Genomic DNA, 18,827 nt, shown 5'->3' with positions numbered 1-18,827 from the left:
GTTTTTCTAATTGTAAATAATCAAGTCAAAATATATCATTTTCATTTGCAGTATTTAAATTAACTACATTCGTTATTAAGTAGCTGCATCCGTGTCATCCCGTGAGAGACAGGCTTGATAACTTATTTACAGTTTCTACTCTAAATACTCATATAAAAAAACCTATCAAGATTTTATCATAAATGAATACGTCATGACATATCATTATTTGATATTTAAATTAATAACATGACTTTCTTGGTTAACCAGACTGGTTTTTAAATAACCAATTTGAAATATATAGAGTAAATAAAATGTATTTATATTTTATTTGATTTTGTTTATTTTTAACTAAGTAAAACAGTAATGTATAAAATATATAACATATTTATTTCATTTTTATTTAAAAAAAATAATTTTCATTTTTGTTAATTACGGCGAATCTTATATGTAATTTACATATAACAGGTAATCATGATTTGTCAATAACCAATTCGTAGCTTACGTTTTGGATATTTTATAAAATATCACTGGAATAATATTTAATTAAATCAAATTTATAATTTCAATAAAAATATACATAAATGATGTATTCTTCGGTAATTAAATAAATAAAAATACATTTTTACTAAATACTAGGCACTATCACCAATGTCTGTTCTGTTTTAATAAAATATACCCCTCGTGATCCTGGTTTGTTACAACGCTTCAATGCTTCTGCGATTAATATATATATAAAATATATTTATGTCTAACGTAATTAGATGTAATTAAATTTTTTTTAATTTATATTATATAATTCGTTATTATTTTAATAAAATCAAACCTTTAAATTCACAATTTAAAATATTATTATAACAGCCAATATACGAAATCAACAGGTCATTTCGAAACACCTGTTATGCACCGTTTAATAAAATAATTTAAATCAAGAAGTTTGTTACAACTTCGTCGGCAAGAGTCCACAGAACTGGATGGCACGACGAAGTCAACGAAGTATTTTACAGTTATAAGCATGACCTAACCTAAAAGTGAAATGAAAATGGGAGAAAAAAAATTAAAATTAAAGCATGAAAACACTATATTTCAATTCAATTAGATTTCAAATAAGGAATACTTTCGAAAAATACCTAGAATTTTGTTAACGGTTTTTTTTCCATTTGATGAACAGCGGTACTCAAATATGTCACTTTTCCTCAAAAAGGTGGGTTTATGAATCGTGCCGCTAGGTAGCAGCACTTAACGGCGCCTTTGTATTTACGAATGCTCTCGTACAAAAACTTAATAATGCACTTGTGATAATAAAATTTAAAATAAAGTATTCTATAGCTTGTTTTAATAAGAAATCCTCTTATATAAATGAAAGTACTGAAGATGAAACAACTTTTTAATTCCCATTACTTCATTAAAAAAAAAAAAGTATTAGTTTACAAGAGACTATAGCTGTTAATAAAACACAAAAAAAAACACGAACAGTAGGAAAGTGTTGCAAATGTGGCAACAAAGATTTGTTACATAAAACAGAAATAAATTCGATTGGTAAAATTTTTATTCTGCAGTTATAACTACTTGATGAAGAAATAAAAAAAAAAACTCATTTAATACGAGTAATAATATAAAAAGTATGTCCAATGTTTATACGATAAAAATCGTGGGTTACATTTACAAAGTAATAAGTGCAATATTACATCACTGATCTTCCATTCATGAAGGTCATTATACTAGTTCTATTAAGAAAGGAAATATATGGTATGAGTGAATGATATGACAATCAACAAAAAAAATTGGCCGAGATATTAAAAAAATGTATGTTTGTTCTAGAAAGGTAATAAATTTTAATAAATTCATAGGATAACAATCAGCAGTTCATAAAAAAAAAAAAATAAGTAAAAGATTAATCTACAAAACGCAGTGATATCCCAAAAAAGTACAAATTGAAAACCGAATGGTAAAAATCTAGCAGATATCGTTTCTTCCGCTCAAAAAACAAAAATTTGTGTAATGTAAATAAAACTGTTTTTAACAAAATTATGCTGATATCAAAATATGTAAGACACTACATTTCTATTATCAAAATCTGTTATTAATTTACAATTTTGTTTAAAAATAAATACATGTTAAATATATGTTGATCGAGATATGCAATAATAGATAATAAACAATGTTTAAACCTTCCATATAATAAGCAAAAATATAAAAAAAATTGTTATAAAACTCTTACTGGGCCGATTTCATTTATTAAACAAAATATAATCATAAGTACTGTATTATTTCTGTAAATGTGATATGTATTATGATAGTACTTATGATTATTCGTTTTTTAATAAATGAAATCGGGCCGGTAAGAGTTTTGTAACAAATGTTTCTTTTTTTTGCTTATTTCATGGAACGGTTAAACATTGTTTATTACCTATTATTTTATATCTATGTTAACATATATTTAACATGTATTTTTTTTTTTAAATCTAAATTAATAACAGATTTTGATAATAGAAATGTAGTGTTTTACATTTTTTGTTATAATTATCATATTTTAAAAAACAGTTTTATTTATACTACAGAATTTTTTGTTCTTTGAGTGGAAGAAATAATATCTGCAAGACTCTTACCGTACGGTTTACTATTTCGTTGTAATTTTTTTGGATATTATTTATACTAAATATTTCTTTAAAATGTCACGCCGTATTATACAAATTACTCTCATATAATAGTTATTTATAAACATAACTTATCCGTATTTATTTACATAAATTTTTCGGCTTTCCCCTTGCTAGATTTTTATTTCATATAAGTCACAGGGTTTTAAAATATTAATCATTTAATTATACAATATTTAGAACTTGATTGAGAAAAACAAAATTTTGGTCGATCGCTATAATTTCCTTTTGCAGCTATGCTACTGCAGCAGCAATAGAGCTGTAACCAGAAAAGTAAAAGTTACAAAATTACAATAGTAGATAATTCTTTTGCTAAACTATATTATTTTACATTAACATATTTAAAAATCTCTTTATACGGTTTTACACATAAATTTTACTAAGAAACAGATTAATGATCCGTTCTTACTACGTGTACTGTTTTATAAAATATTTTACTTAACTGTATTTAATTTCCTTTTTTAACAATGAAAGTATATTGCCGTATCTTTGATGTATTCTGATAAGTACGGTCTATTTATGTATTAAAACGAATGAAGAATTAACCATACAATTGCACTAATTTAGATAGACCATCTACGAATCAGAATCAACTGTACAACATAACGACCAGGACTGAAATAAGAGTGCTTATTCTTCTTCTCCTTTTTCACCATAGGATGAATCATTCATAGTAAAAGAAGCGATGTGTTACAGTGTTGAAACGTGTATTGAGTATTATTGAGGCGTGCTATGTACATGTGCCTGTGCGTGCTGTGAGCCGGGAGTTTTATGACAGTGGACTTGATGAACCACTGCTTTAAGAAGTTCCCCCTCAAACGGTAGGCACCCCGCTGAGATAATATTTGCTTGTTATCATTAGAATCAATGTACTATTACAATGAAGTCATTACGAATATTCAACTCTACGAACTGCCGCAGCAAAACTCAGATTTTTTTTTTATAAAAATCTATTCCTCTTTTGCGTTTACTGAATTTATGTAATGAAGTAAAATATCTTTAGATAACTTTTTTTCATAAATTAATTTAAAAAAACAAGTTTTCCTTTGCTTTGAATTTCTGACGTTTTGTTACGATAGATGTAAATTTTTCATTTAATTCTTTGAGTTATGCAGTTAAAGTTATCTTTTATTCTTCCTTTAATACAGATTAAAACCGACCAATCATATTTTTATGAAAAAACTTATGCGGAACTTCAAACTTCCCTCAACCGATCAAATTCGTATTAATAAAACCGCTTCAAGATAAATCTTTTTAGTTATTCAAAAATAGAAAACTTTAAAAACGGTTTATAAAAAAAAATTAATTGACCAGAAACTAGATAAAAATTTATATTATTAACCAGTAATCGTCAGTAAGAATTAAGTATAAAGAAGAGCCGAATACTTAATAAAATAAATTATAATATATAATTTTGTGATTAAAATTACTACTAGGTATGATGTATGTTACAGTCGAATTAATATTTTATCAAGTTTAGTTTGAATAAATTATTTACTTAAGATATCTTGTGAGAAATGTCCAGCAGTACTCATGTTGGTCAGAAATAACCAAAAAGAAACACTTCAGGTATTCTACTCATTTCCAGTCCAAGATATTACTACTCAAAATATAATAAAAGCAGGTTTATCCAATTTTTCCTTTTAAAACTAAAAAATTCTAATTTTTTTTATAGGAATTTAATATACCTCAGACGACTTATAAGGTTTTTATTCTTTAACTAAACTTTTTCTGTTAAAAGTCAAGATAAAAAAACTTAAAACATATTGACGAAAAACATTTTTTAAAGTGCATTGGGAATGGAGTTGGTTATACTATCATAATAAATTTAAAGCTTAATATCTCGCTTTAAAATATTAATAAAAGTTAAGTGTTAATAAGATTACACTATTTTCCTCACTTATTTTTTGTTTTTACCTAAACAATTTAATTTCAATACTAATATTTTCTGCATAAAAATGAAAGAAAACGTAAATAAACCATCCTTTGTTAACCTATTTTAAACCTAACATGAATTAACGCGCAAAAAATTTTAAAAGTAAATCCAGTTAACAAAAAAATCCAGTAAAAGTTAATATTTTCTCATTGTCTTCGTCAAATTTTGGTGTTTTAAAACAAACTATTTTCAGAATATCTTTAATTTGTTAAGAAATAACTATTTCAGTTAATAATGGTGTATTTGGAAATTTAAAAAAATGTATGTTTGTTTTGATAAGCAGAATAAAAAGTGTGCAAAAACAAAAATTAGCCGTTATTAAGGCGGGATGAACTAATATCTGAAAAATCTTTTAAATTTTAAAAGTAATAGTTAAATTAATTACTACAGAAAATTAAAGTACTGTAACAAATATGTAATAATAATAGACTAGGTAGCTACTATTGTGTACTATTACTCGTAATACAATGATGAGGCTAATCGGTTTCTTGCGATAATAGTAAGTATATCACCCGCACTGGCGCGATATATTCAAAACATACTTTTATCTACGACAAATGCTAATTCATCCGTTAGGTAATAAACGTTGTTTTTTTCTTACTCGCCTTATTAATATGATTATACAAGTGTTTTAATTTTCAAAAATAATCGTCTTGGCTGAAATAGTAGCGACTTGTAAAAACGCTAAACAATTGTTGATATTGTAGGTCAAAAACCCCTAAAATAAGTTACAACCATGAGAAATTATTATTAAGCAGTAACAACAGAATATGTTCATTTTATTAGTTTGAACATTTTAGGGCTCATGCATCAGGGTGACTTTTTAATGGTTTAAATATTCACTAAAATTGATTATAAATAAATTAAAATCGAAACTTAAAAAAAAATTGTTTTTGATTTTTTTTTAATTTGGGGGCACCTTATCAGCGGAGGGGTATTAAGTTTTTTAATGACTTTATTAGTTAACAAAATATATAGATAGCGCTAAAGCAGAGCTACGCTCTTGAAGGAAAATTATTGTAATCGATCAATTTTGGGTATATGCGGTTTTCACCGAATCTTGACACCTAAGGAACCCAAAAAACCGATGGAAATTTTCCAGATGTTAATGTGTGTTCGATGTTGGCCTCTAAATCACCTTATATTTCCAGAACTACTTAACCGATTTTGACCAAACTTGGTCAGATTACTTCTATATGTAGGGCATTGATGCCATTAAATTTTCAACTTAAAAAGTCAAGCGGGTAAGGCTGTTGAGCAAGGTCACCCTCAGTATCTCGAGATTTTTCCCTATGGTCACATTTTTCTTAGGTAAATTTGTTACAATTAAAAAATAATAATATCTGCAAAAAGAATTTTGGCAAAATCGTACCCCCACCCTCAAAAGTGCTGTTTTAGTCGTCTCTTATGTTGTGACGTCACAGGTGAGCGGTAGAATTAAATAAATGAATTACATTTAAAGTGCAAAAAAGTAACTTGATTTGGTTGGGTTTCACACTCCATCTCCTGGTTGACTCGGTGCTGGTGCATTAGGCCTCGCGGCTATATCATCTGCCAACGGTATAAGCCAAATTTGTTATATGTAAGTTGTGAAATTACGTTAGTTTAGTTATTGCCGACCGTCGGCGCTAGTGCCGCTACACCCGCGCGAATTAAATACGGTATGGGCGCTTAATTTAGAATCATTGAATTAAATAAACGAAAACAATATTATATTTAAATAAAATCATACATATTTTAAATTAAGTTGTGTGTATATGTGTGTACAAGCAGTGTTTTGATAACCCTTACTCTTTAATATTTCTTGAAAAAATAAAATTAATCAAAACTTTTCACCACCTTCCTAGAAAATGTTGTTTATTTAGAATTATGACTATATATTTGTATTTTTTAACAATTTTAAGAAGTTATTTTTTAAATTTATTATCACCACTTAAAAATTAATTTCACCAGAATGCTGTTCCCTTGAGTATAAGAACTCTCAAAATGAAAAAAAAAAATTTTCCGCAATTTCAAATTTTTAACAATGAAAACGTATTTTGTTAAGAAATAAATTCATTAAAATAACTTAATACCCCTTCCCTGATAAGGAGCTTTCAAATAAAATAAAAAATAAAAAACAATTTTTTTTTCGATTTTAATTTATTTGTAATCAATTTTAGTTAATATTTCAATCATTAAAAAATCCCCCGGATGCACGAGCCCTAAAATTTTCAAAAAGTCTGAAACATAGAGCTTAAAATGATTGAACTGAAAAAACTTTCTGTTTACCAGAAAGTCGGTTGTGTTTTATTAATTTTTCTTGGAAAAAATGTAGTAAGGTCATTACACGAAATACGAGTAAAAAACGAAACACAATCAAAATAATTATTTTTAAATCAGCATTGAGTTTTATTAGTTAATTTAACAGGATTTCATTACATGAATTGAACCGAGTAGAATAATGGCAAGTAATTATGGGAAGATAAGAAAGATTCAAGTTCACCCTAACTAGACACAGTTTATGAAGGTAAAAATGGACCCCAGGTCGTGTGACTCCACAAGTCACGTGTTTCAATTAGCTTGCAAACACACAAATACAATGAGTATGTGTTGTATGCAATTTATTCTGTCAGTGTTAATCAACATTAATCTTTTTGTTCTAAATTTCTCGAATATTGTACTAACGAAGTTGATGGCTTAATTTGTAACATTCTAGAGTTTAACAATTCTTAACTAAATATAGATCGGGTTGTTTTGAAGTAACTAAAATTGTGTACTTGTTAAATGTAATTAAATATATATTTATTTTTAAAACACAAATCCGTATAAATTCAAATAATTTTATCAAATACCTGATTTATTATATCACATTGATTTGGAACAAGATTTTATTGTCAAATAAAACGTTTAAAATACTTGGTTTTTGCCTAATATTACTTACCCGTAAGTTTTCTAAATTTCAAATCAGGTGTTCAGATAATAATAAAATGCAATACAACATACTTTACAGGTATACAAATTTTGGGCACGAACACCAGTAGTATCTCAGAACCATGAACTCGCTAAAAAGTACAGCAAGCTTTTTGGAACAGTCAGTATATATATTTCGTTTTTGTATATTATTAGGGAAGTATTAATAGAGCTATGAACTTGACATTAAATCAACAACACACAACGATCAATATTTATAAAATATTTCACTGAAATGTCAACGGGTTTAAATTGAAAAAACGTTGTTTTTTAAAAATAATTCTGTAAAAGATTACTTTTTGGTCCTAAAAATACGTGTAACAGCAGAAAACTCAATACAATTATAATCGTATAATACATATATTTTTAATTCTATGAACCGGTTTTAATAAAAATTTAGTTTTGAAATTTTTTCAGATAATTCTTCTGTCCTTCAAGCAAAAAAAAAAAAAAAAACTGATTCTTTTAAGATTAGTTTATACCACCATTTTCTCACTTTCAGCATATAACACATTGCGCTTTTACAACTGAAAGATTTTTTTTGTTTTATCTATGTTATATGCTAATTATTCAATTCTTTTTTTATAAAAGAAGTTTAGAAATATAACCTTAAGAAAAATCTTGGCCCCGTGACGTCATCAAAGTCACCCTCTAGGTTAACCTCCACGAACCAGCAGCATTGCAGTATTTCGGTCACGTGACGTTGGTCTCATCCCTCCGCAATCTTGTGCCCGCTATCTTGCGGTTTCGTCTTGGGAACTATTCTTCCTCACTATTGCCTGAACCATTTCGAAGCCAATCCCAGATGCGACGTCACCAAAGAGGTTTACTACTGCTATAGATCCTTAAAGACAGCGTTGTATTCAATATGTTGTTGAGAGAGACGTTCCGAAAATTGCCGAGAAGACATTGGAGCGCCGACGACCTGGTAGAAGCGGGATTCTACTTCACCGGTGTGCTAGATTTCAATGTGGGTATCGGCCATCCTTTGTTAATTCTGGCAAGATGATCCTGCAGGGCATACTGTTCCTACAGGCTTCTAGGTGCTAAACCATCAATCGAGCTGACCAATATTTAAAAATGTTTAATGTAGCAGTAGTGCTCTTTCTCTTCGGAAGAGAGGAGAAGAAAAAGGTCAAAATGCTCTTCTATCACCACATCATCCGATACCACGGATTGTATTATCTCTTTGTTAGTGGCCTCGTGAACGTTCACAGATACACCGTTCGCTTTCACCAATCTTTCAATCTGACTGATGGGAGTAGGAAAATCGATCATGCTAAAATCGAACTTACTGGAGAGAACGTATTATCGGTTATAAACTCGATGTCTGTTCCGTCCTTCGACGTTTCCACATAGAAATGCTCATTAGAAACAAAACCATTTATCTTTCTGCGGGTTGATGACTGCTTTTCTAACCAAAATAGATTTTGGTAAGAGGATGAACGTAGTAGGATGATCGTCTTAGGGAAACGTAACGTAATGGTAAATCCTCACAAGCAGACCGACTTTGCCATACAGGTTCCAACTGCTACCTTGACCTTAAAACTGTCCTTCCTCCTGCAGCAACTTATGATACTATATTTCGTCGTGACTGCAGTATAATGGCAGTTGAAGATAGGTAAATTCTTGGTCCTGTAAGTTCAGCACGGTACTCACCAACGATCTCTTTGACAGATGTGCAGTCTAACAACCGGTTGAATTTTAGGGACTCTATAAAAATACAAATTGTATTGTAGAGATGTAAAAATGTATTGCTGTATTAAAAACATAATATAGTAATAAAAATGAATTGTAGTTATGTTTATATTGTATCGAAGCGATAAAGAAATATATCGCGGTATAAGAAAATATTTACCAATAAATCGGAATCGTTAATTTAAATGTTTGATCGGTATTTGTCGCACCCGCTTTTCAACCGCCCTTTCTTACTAGGTATGCAAGCTACAATTAGAGGGAAAAAGTGGTAAAGGAATAAACAGCCTGCGAAGGAAAAATCGATTTATTTTTTCTAAAAACGCATTAAAAAAATGAAGCGTCAACCGATATGGTCCGTACGGTCGCAGGCCGCCCAAGGAATATTTCCCCTAAGCTTGGGTACTTCCCGCTGCAGGAACGGCTGCAGATCCCCGTGACTGATGGCGAATACGGCGTCGCATGAATACTGCCAGTAATCAAATTTGACATACAGTAACCCGTCGGTCTCGAATAGCTTCATCATCCGCGAGATCAAATCGCGTGTCGTTTCGCAGGTGCAATTTGTTACGAAGTGCAGAGAGTCGGGGACATCGTACGACCAACAGTACAAGATGTGTCCGACGAAGTCTCCTATCGTCAAGAGTTCGAGCAAAGCTCTGTCTAGTGGAACCGTAACGAACCAGAACTTTTTCAACAGCGTGAAGAAATCAGCGTTCAGCTCCACGAGGGTAGTCATCGCTTCACCGGTTCGGTTACATGTTATAAACAGCAAATCTGTTGCATACAACTGGATAGGCATTAGGTTTTAAATGCATATAAAAAAAAATATACTCGGTCTAAAAGTAATGTATTGAATAAAGTACAATTTGTAAATCTAAAAAATGTATTGATCTAAAACAATTGTAGCCCCAAACTTCTATCTCACATAGCTTTTAAGAAATATGGGAAAAACACGAAATCGTTTTGTCGGTATTGTACCCGTACAAAACAAAAATGTCTAAGTAACTTTGTAGAGAATTTAATTCTAAGAAAATTGATGTAAAAACATTTATTAAAATTAAATACGAATTTGAGAAGTTTAAATAAAACTTAAATAAAAAAACAAAACACGCGATCTGGATCGGAAAGGTGATACGATTTTAAACAAAACAATTTTCATCAATGTTTCAACAACAATGTAAATGAAAACAAATAAAACCCTTATGAATAACAGAAGAAAATGAATAAAAAAAATAGATTTATAGAAATAAAAATAAAAATTTTTTTTCTGAAAAATTTTTAAATATCAAAATGATTACTTTGTAGAACTGCTAACATTTCTTCAAAGCAGTTGCTCAATGTAGTCGCTATTCTGTTCAATGGAGAGTTCAGGTAGATGAATCCATGCTAGCCAGGCATGTCTAATAGCATCGTTATTATTCCTAACAGTATCTTCCGCTTCTGTATACGATGTCTCAATTCTTCTTGTGTGCCAAAACGAGCGGAATAGATTAACGACTTCATCCAACTCCAAAGAAAATCGTCCGCTGGCGTTTTCCTTTGGTCAATCGTTTGGTCCTCGATAGGGATATCAAGGTGGCAATTTTGCTGGTCCGTTTCGACCAATCCATTGCTTACGAAAAGTTTTATTTAAATGATTCATCACATCACGACAGTAGTGAGCAGGTGCGTCATTGTTGAAAAACCACATATCTGCAAGTGGAATATCTTCCAAGAGTTTCACCAGAATTTTTGCAACAAAAATACAAGTACACTCTCTATTGAGCCTTGGCGGTAAGAAAAAAGAGCTTATGAGATTATCACCAAGAAGATCACACCACCGAAAAATATGTTGAAAATGACTTGTTCCAGTCACGTAGGGATTTTATTCTCTCTAGTGTGAATGTTTCGATAATCTACAACGTCGTTTCTTGTAAAACAAGATTCACCAGTAATTAGAATATTACTTAGGAAATCGGGATGATGTTCAAATTTTCAAATTAGCCATCGACAGAATTTCATCCGTTTATCAAAATCAGGTGGTAATAACTCTTGTACATGTGTTGTACGAAATGGGTATAATTGTTGCTCTCCGAACGTTCACCACACATTTGACTCCAAAACATGAAAGCGATGTGACAAGCTTCTGTGCTTCAGGTGGAAGATACATGTACCGCATTCAATATTGCTTCTTCAGCGTTGACATTTCTCTCAAAACATTCACGTCCAGCATCGAATCGTTATGGTTTAAGCATACCTGTTTCTCGAACTCGCCTCTCCAAAGCCGCAAATGTTTTGCAATCCGGTACTTTTCGGACTTGATAATTTCCCTGGTATTCACTTTCAGCAGCTAATCCATTTTTACTTACTTAACCATAAATTAACATGTCCGTCAACTCTCCAAATGAAAAGAAATCTGTGGTATCATCCATTCTGAATGACTGACCGAACAATAACAGCACAAATACCGCTCAAATGATAGGCAATAAACTTAATTGTTGATCGGCTATTATTGCCAACCTATGAAAAAAAAGTTTTAATATGTTTTAGAAGGAGGATGTCTTTCCAATTTAATTTTATTATTTTTAGCTTTAAATGTAAATTTTTCTGTTTAAAATCGTATCACTTTTCCGATCCAGTTTGTGTGGTTTGATTTTTATTAAAGTTGTATTTCTCAAATTGATGTTTAATTTTAATCGATTTTATTTACATATTTTTCTCAAAATTAATTTTTCTACCAAGTTAAATTTTATTTGTTTACTGGTAAATTAACAAAGTTATTTAATTCAAAACCTAAAACAATGGATTTTTGTAAAAACGTTTTCGTGTTTTAACCCGTTTTTCTTAAAACCTAAGTGAGATAGAGGTGTATGACCACGTTTATTCAATCTCTTCCATCAGCACCTATAAGAAAGCATAAAATTTATTCGTCGATTTGTATCCCAAGAATTTTAGTGTAGTTTAATTTACAGAGGGAGTAGAAAGCAGGGCAAAATTTTTCTCAAACTGAAAGTCGCTAAAAAACTGTTTTCTGACCTATGTTTACATGAACTTTTATCTTAATTTTGGCTGTATAATCATATCCCGAGAGATTGCCGAGCAATTTGGAATCACTTAGTATATATATATATATATATATATATATACATATATACGTATACTAATTAAAAACAAAATTGTTTGAGATATTTAAAGTAAGAAATAGAAGTGAGGCAATCAAAATATCACATTAAGAATACAGCTTGTTCATTTTAATTCCTGCGTCATCATTTTGTGAGTACGTTTAAATTATTTTTCTGTAGATTAAGTAATACTGGTTATGAGTGAGATATTAAAGAAAAAGATTAAGCGAATTTTGCTTAAAATAAATTTAAAAAAAATGTATATATATATATAAATTTTGTTCAAAATACACACACACATATATATATATATATATATATATATATTTATGTAAAAACGCATCACTTTCTAAATATGTAAAAATGTGCATCCAGATCTCCGCTACTACATCAGTGAATTTGTTGCTTCTTTCTTGAGACGGTTAGAAAACGTTCCCGTAATATGTGGTCAGATATTATTATTCTTTCTTAATGTTTACTGGCTTAAAAATTTATTCCTTTATTTTTTTATTTTTAAGTAAAATTCAGTGCGTTTGTTTATTATGCGTAACTGAAATGTGCTTATTAATCTGAGGTGTTTTTAAGTTGTGATTTTTTTATTCTGTTTTTTTTTATTTTTGTAAATCTTGAAACTGTAAAATAACTTCCAAGGTTAATTTTATTTTTATTTGTATTTAAATGTGATTGAATTAATATTGAATGTTATCTTTATTCATTTTTTTTTTGTAGTCCAGTTCTAACAGTTTAATTTTAATATACTACTTATCGTTACTATCAAATATATTATTAAATTAGAGAATCTATGCATTTCTATGTATATTAATTCTTTTTATGTTATTTCTAGACAAGTAAACAAAAAAAAAAGAAGTGAAATAATTTAGCCAAAAAAGAGGAGCAGTTCATATCATAAAAATTGCAAAGAATATTTCCTGTAGAATTTGATAAAATTCTAAAGATCATATTATGATCTTTAATTTTTTTTACAGATTAATTGTATTAAGAAAATGAATTCTATGTGAAATTTACTCCCTCAATTTAGAAAAAAATAACTTTTGTATTCAAACGTCTTCTAGTATATTCTAAACTTAAGTGGGGAATATTTTACTGTTGGATGCCAAATATTTTTTTCTTTTTTGTGTGTAGACAATGCCGAGCAATAAAATAAATACCGAGTGAGCAACTTAAAATCAAAAGACTACAGACTAAACGCATTTGCGACATATAAAATTGATGAATGAAAAGAAAAAAATTAAAACGTAAATTAAATTATTTTCTGAATTCACATTGGCAAAAGTAAAAATATTTTTGTAATTATATTTTTACACAAATTGTTCGAGGTGAGGGCCTTGCGCAGCGATGCACTTTTGTGCCCGAGTGATCATATTGAGTCACCTGACCCAAAATTTTGTTGTCAATACACTTGATTTCTTGTTGAATGTTCGCCATCAGTAAACCGATAGTGTGGGAATTCGATTCGTAGACTCTTTCCTTCAAACCGGCCCAAAGAAAAAATTTTCAAACAGACAAATCTGCGAAACGCGTAGGCCAATGCCCTCTGCTGACTGTTCGTCTTCTGTAAAAGCCCCATGAACGTGTGTTAGTGAATCTTTTGATGTGTACACGTTGCTCGGTGTTATTGGAATAAGCTGTACTCTTTTTTATAATCTGTTAACAGAGTGTAGAATTCTTTGAAAATTGTACGTTACACTTACGCGTTGACTATCCGGTCAAAAATTACTGGCATCGCTATACGATTATCAGAAACAGCACACCGTGCACCGATTATCTCATCGTGAAGTGGACGCTCAAACATCCGTTAAGGATTTTCCGTCGTTCGATACCTGGAGTTGTGCGAATTAACATGCCCGGATAAACAAAACTACGCCTCGTCTGATATGAAATACAGTATCGGGTCTATCTGTCCATCGACAATGTTTTTGAGAAGTCGTAATAACTAAGACATTTCGGTTTGTCTGTACTCTTAAGAAGTTACACGATACGGTTTTAAATTTAGATCATGAAGAATCTTACAGCAAGATGTACATTTTCCTGTACACCACTTTGTTGTGATAAGTTACGTATAGATTTTTTTGGACAGGCGTAGATTCTTTTTTGAATATCGGCTATCGCCTCTGAAGATCTATTGGAAGGTTGCTTATTTCTTTTTTGTGTTTGAAACAGATCACGTTATACTACATATTTTTAACCGAATTGTTTATGCTACTCTTCGTTAAAATATTGGTATTTGGAAACTTTTCAGCATATATTTGACGTAATTATTTTTTGAAAGTATCCAGAACACACATAAGCTTCCACTATACTAAATCGTTTCTCGATAGAAAAAAAGAGGCGTATTAGAAAAATACAACTGGAGAGAACGAGACTATACTGCGCTGAAGCACGAACAGTTCATAACTGACAACAATAGACGATAGTAATATACCCAACCGATAGTGGCGCTAGTAGTAGCAACGTCAAAGGTAACGCTCAAATAATTGGAATTCGAACCGGCTCGGTTGGGTTTTAAGTTGCTATTCACTATTTTAAGATAGGTTCATCTTAAAAATTTCATTTAAATCTGTTCAGTCGTTTTTAAATGATACGAGAGAAATCACACAAAATCAAGATGATGAGTATATTTACTTCGACTGACGTTTAAGCAAAAATATATTCTGAAAAGACTTAGATAAATATAAAAATATTTCATTTTAGACGAACAGATAAATTAAAATGATTTCTTTACGTTGATGTAAAGACTTACAACACAAGGAACTTCTACGCCTTTTATTTTAAAAGTATCCGTTAAAAGATTCATTTTTGCCAGTTATTTTAGTTCATTTTTACGCCGTTAATCGACAGTATTTGTATACTAGTGTTTGGACCATTTACGGTTAAAGCTATTAAATTTGACACTCGGGTTATGGTTTTATTAGCTATACAATAAAACCGGCTGTGAATAATAATTAATAATTATATGGGACAGTTGCGCCTTTACCATTTAATTACAAATTATATAAAGAAGAGTTATGTTTACTAATGGTCTTGGGAATTAAAATGATGCAGCTGTAACATAATACATGTGTATATAAAAGTATGTGCGGGATATTAGCATATTTACCTTCCCATAAAATATATAATAACGTAGAATTAATGTTATGGTAGCGGAGTCTCATTGATTGTGTTTTAAATTTGATGGAATTTTTTGATTATTTTTGAGGCATTAGTTTAATCGTTTTATCTTTATCTAAAAACAACGTCGATTTCTTTCGAAGATTCATTTGTTTTTCATAGGTTTAAGTTTTTTAAATATTTTAACGATATGAAATTTACCTAAATTCAATATTATATTTTCTTTTTAATTTCTTACCGGTAAAAATAAAAAAAAAATTATCTTTCATAAATTATCAAATAATCTTTATTTCCAGTTTTAAACATGAAGTTGTCATCAGATCAGTTTCAAAAATTTACCGTAAATGTGGAATCACCATAAAATTCGATGAATATTTATAACATAATAGAATGTATAAATATACTCCGTATGAATAAAAATTTTGTAAAATATATAAATTAAAATTAGAATAAAGTTTTATAAATGTGCAATTTGTTCTATTATAATTTGATTTTTTTATGTTTTGTAAACCCATTTCATCAATGAAGGTAATGTATCTAAAAAAGAAAGGTTTCAAAAAAGTATTTTTTTTTTCTTCCCAACTGAACCAATTCGTCACAGCTTTTTCAATTTTTTTTTTTAATTCGATATTATTCAAATTAATAAATTCGGGTTTCTTCACGTAGGCAATAGTAAAACATCGGTGAAATCTATGCAAGAATGATAATTTTATTGTCATTAGGAACGTACGCGTTATGAATGTCAAGATAGTGGACGACTATCGAAGCTGTTGATGTCATCAAGAAAAGACGGGACTTGTCTACTTTTCTCAACGTTGTTAGATTTTTAAATTGTTAGATTGTCAACTACTTAGAAATATTACTATGGCATTTTTTCCCCAAATACTTGATTTTAATGATATCGTTTTATAGTGTTTCGTTATAACATAAACGACGAGTTCGAGATTTTCATCTCTGAATAAAACATGTGAGTAGCAGAACATTGATCTAACGAATAAGAAAATACTCCAATAACGAGTAGTTACAGTAATTTTATTTACGTAAAGATGTGTTTATATAATTCGTTTTGATTCACTTTGTTCCTGTTTTTGAGTTGTAAAGCACAATTGGGTTCCTTCTGAATTGCAATACCGAAAAAGTGATCTGATTTATATGAAAAAATTAGTTTAAATTTTTTTTTTAAATTTTATTCAGTTTATTGCAAAACATAAAAAAGTATACATAAAAAAATGATTTAATGATAATTTCTGAAGTTAAAGGAGTGAAATTTAGTTAATCGATTGAAACACTAGAAAAATACCGATTGTACAAAAAAATCGGAGTTTTAAATTTGTCATAATATCTTTTCAGTTTACAGTGTTCGGTTTACAGCGTTTATTTAAGTTTGTTAGAATCAAAGCACAAAAAAGACAATCTTAGCTGCGTGCATGGATGTAAATTAATTTCCCAACTTTCCGCTTGACTGCGTAGTAAGCAAAGATGAACCGAAAGCCTTCTGTGTTTTGCAATATGAATCTGAGTTACAGTAACATAGAAAGTTTATTTGTGAACTTCCAAGTGACAGTAGCATTTGTTGATTGCATAATCAGTTTGAAACGATTGGATGTTTGGGTAAAGGGAAGAATACGGGATGACCGAGCGTGTCTGAAGAAAGTCTTAAACGTGTCAGAAAGCTTTTCCAGCTTAGTTCCCCAAATTCTGTTAGGAACGTCAGTCGTAAACTAGCGGTACAGGTGATGACAATGTGGAATATTTTAAGGATACGTTTACAAATGCGTCCATACCGTTTACTGCTGTTACAGTTTTTGAAACCTACCGACTACACTGTGCGCACTGACTTCGCGATCCAAATGTTGCAGCTTGAAGATGACGACTTTCTCGATGGTATTGCGTTTAGCGATGATTCAACATTTCATCTTATAGAAAAGTTAACGCACATAACGTCCGGAGGTCAGAACATTCCCAAGAACTCTTTCAATGCCAAAGGGACTCACCAAAATTAAGTGTTTTCTGTGTAATATCCAAACGGTAAGTATACGGACCGTATTTTTCAGTGAAGCAGGCGTAACAGGTGTTGCTTATTCGGATATTCTGCATACATGGCCCTTTTCCCAACTTCAAAATGAGCCAGAAAATTTTATTTGGCAACAAGATGTTGCGCCTCCTCACTGGCATAACTCTGCACGGAATCGGTTGGATAACGTTTTCCCCCGACCGCTGGACCCGATGATACAGCTTATTTGAGGGTGGTCTTCTGTCACCCGATCTAAGCGTACGTGATTTTTTCTTTTGGGATTTTATAAAGGATCTTGTGTATGTGCCTTCACTTCCTACCCGCTGTTCTACCCGATTTGAGGCACAGTATTGAAGCAGCTGTCGTTCCATTACTTCAGACATGCTGGTTAAAGTATTAGAACTCTCCTATCGGTTGAATATATGCCGCTTGGCGAAAGGTGCTCTTGAACACTTGTAGGTAACTGTAAGAGTTACTCTTACTAAAAAGTTAAGTTAAGTTAAAGTAAAAGTTAAGAGATATTAAATAGCTTTAAAACCCTGATATTCTTTTTTTTAAATTCTGTTTTTTATACTTTACTAAGTTATTTCATTTATTTTATGGAATAACGGATTTCACTTAATCCGTAATGTATCAGAAACAGATACATTTAAAAAAATAATTACATTGAGAACCTTTTTAATAAACAATATTTCATGCATAACTACAACAAATATGAAATTATTAAAATTTGATATTTTACTTACGTAAAAATTTTTAAAACTAAACTATTGAAAACAAGTGCTCTGACGATGTTGGCTCGCCATCGAAAACGTTACCTATTTGTATCTTAAAAACATATGAATTTTAAACATAAGTTTAACTGAACAAGTTTTGTCGCGGCAGCAGAATGTATAAATTTATAAAGATTAATTTAATAGCTACGAGTTTATAATATGACTGCTTTTTGCTTTTTAAAATATATATATATATATATATATATATATATATATATATACATACAATTTACTGAGAAAATATCTAGACCCGACAGATCTTGATCCATGGATATCTTCAATTCAACGGAAGATGTTCGTATACATGTTTTAAAATCACGTTCAACAGTCCTAATTCACTTCCATTACGTAACTCCTAACGAGAAAATTACACTTCGACAGTTTTCCAAATGGAATTAATTGTGCTTTTTCATCCAAATTCTAATTCAATTTTGAAATGCTGAATTACAGAATAATTGTTGAAACTGATCGGAATTGATGATTCTTTGATTTCACATAACTTGAAAAATTCTTCTGATCTTGTCGCTGACCGACTGACAGTCTATTAATTAGCAGTACATAGTGAAGGTTATGAATTATAACATA

The sequence above is a fragment of the Lycorma delicatula genome, chromosome 4 (genome assembly GCF_047948215.1).
Source record: "Lycorma delicatula isolate Av1 chromosome 4, ASM4794821v1, whole genome shotgun sequence".
NCBI classification, from domain to species: domain Eukaryota; kingdom Metazoa; phylum Arthropoda; class Insecta; order Hemiptera; family Fulgoridae; genus Lycorma; species Lycorma delicatula.
Note: the sequence above shows the minus strand (reverse complement) of the source record.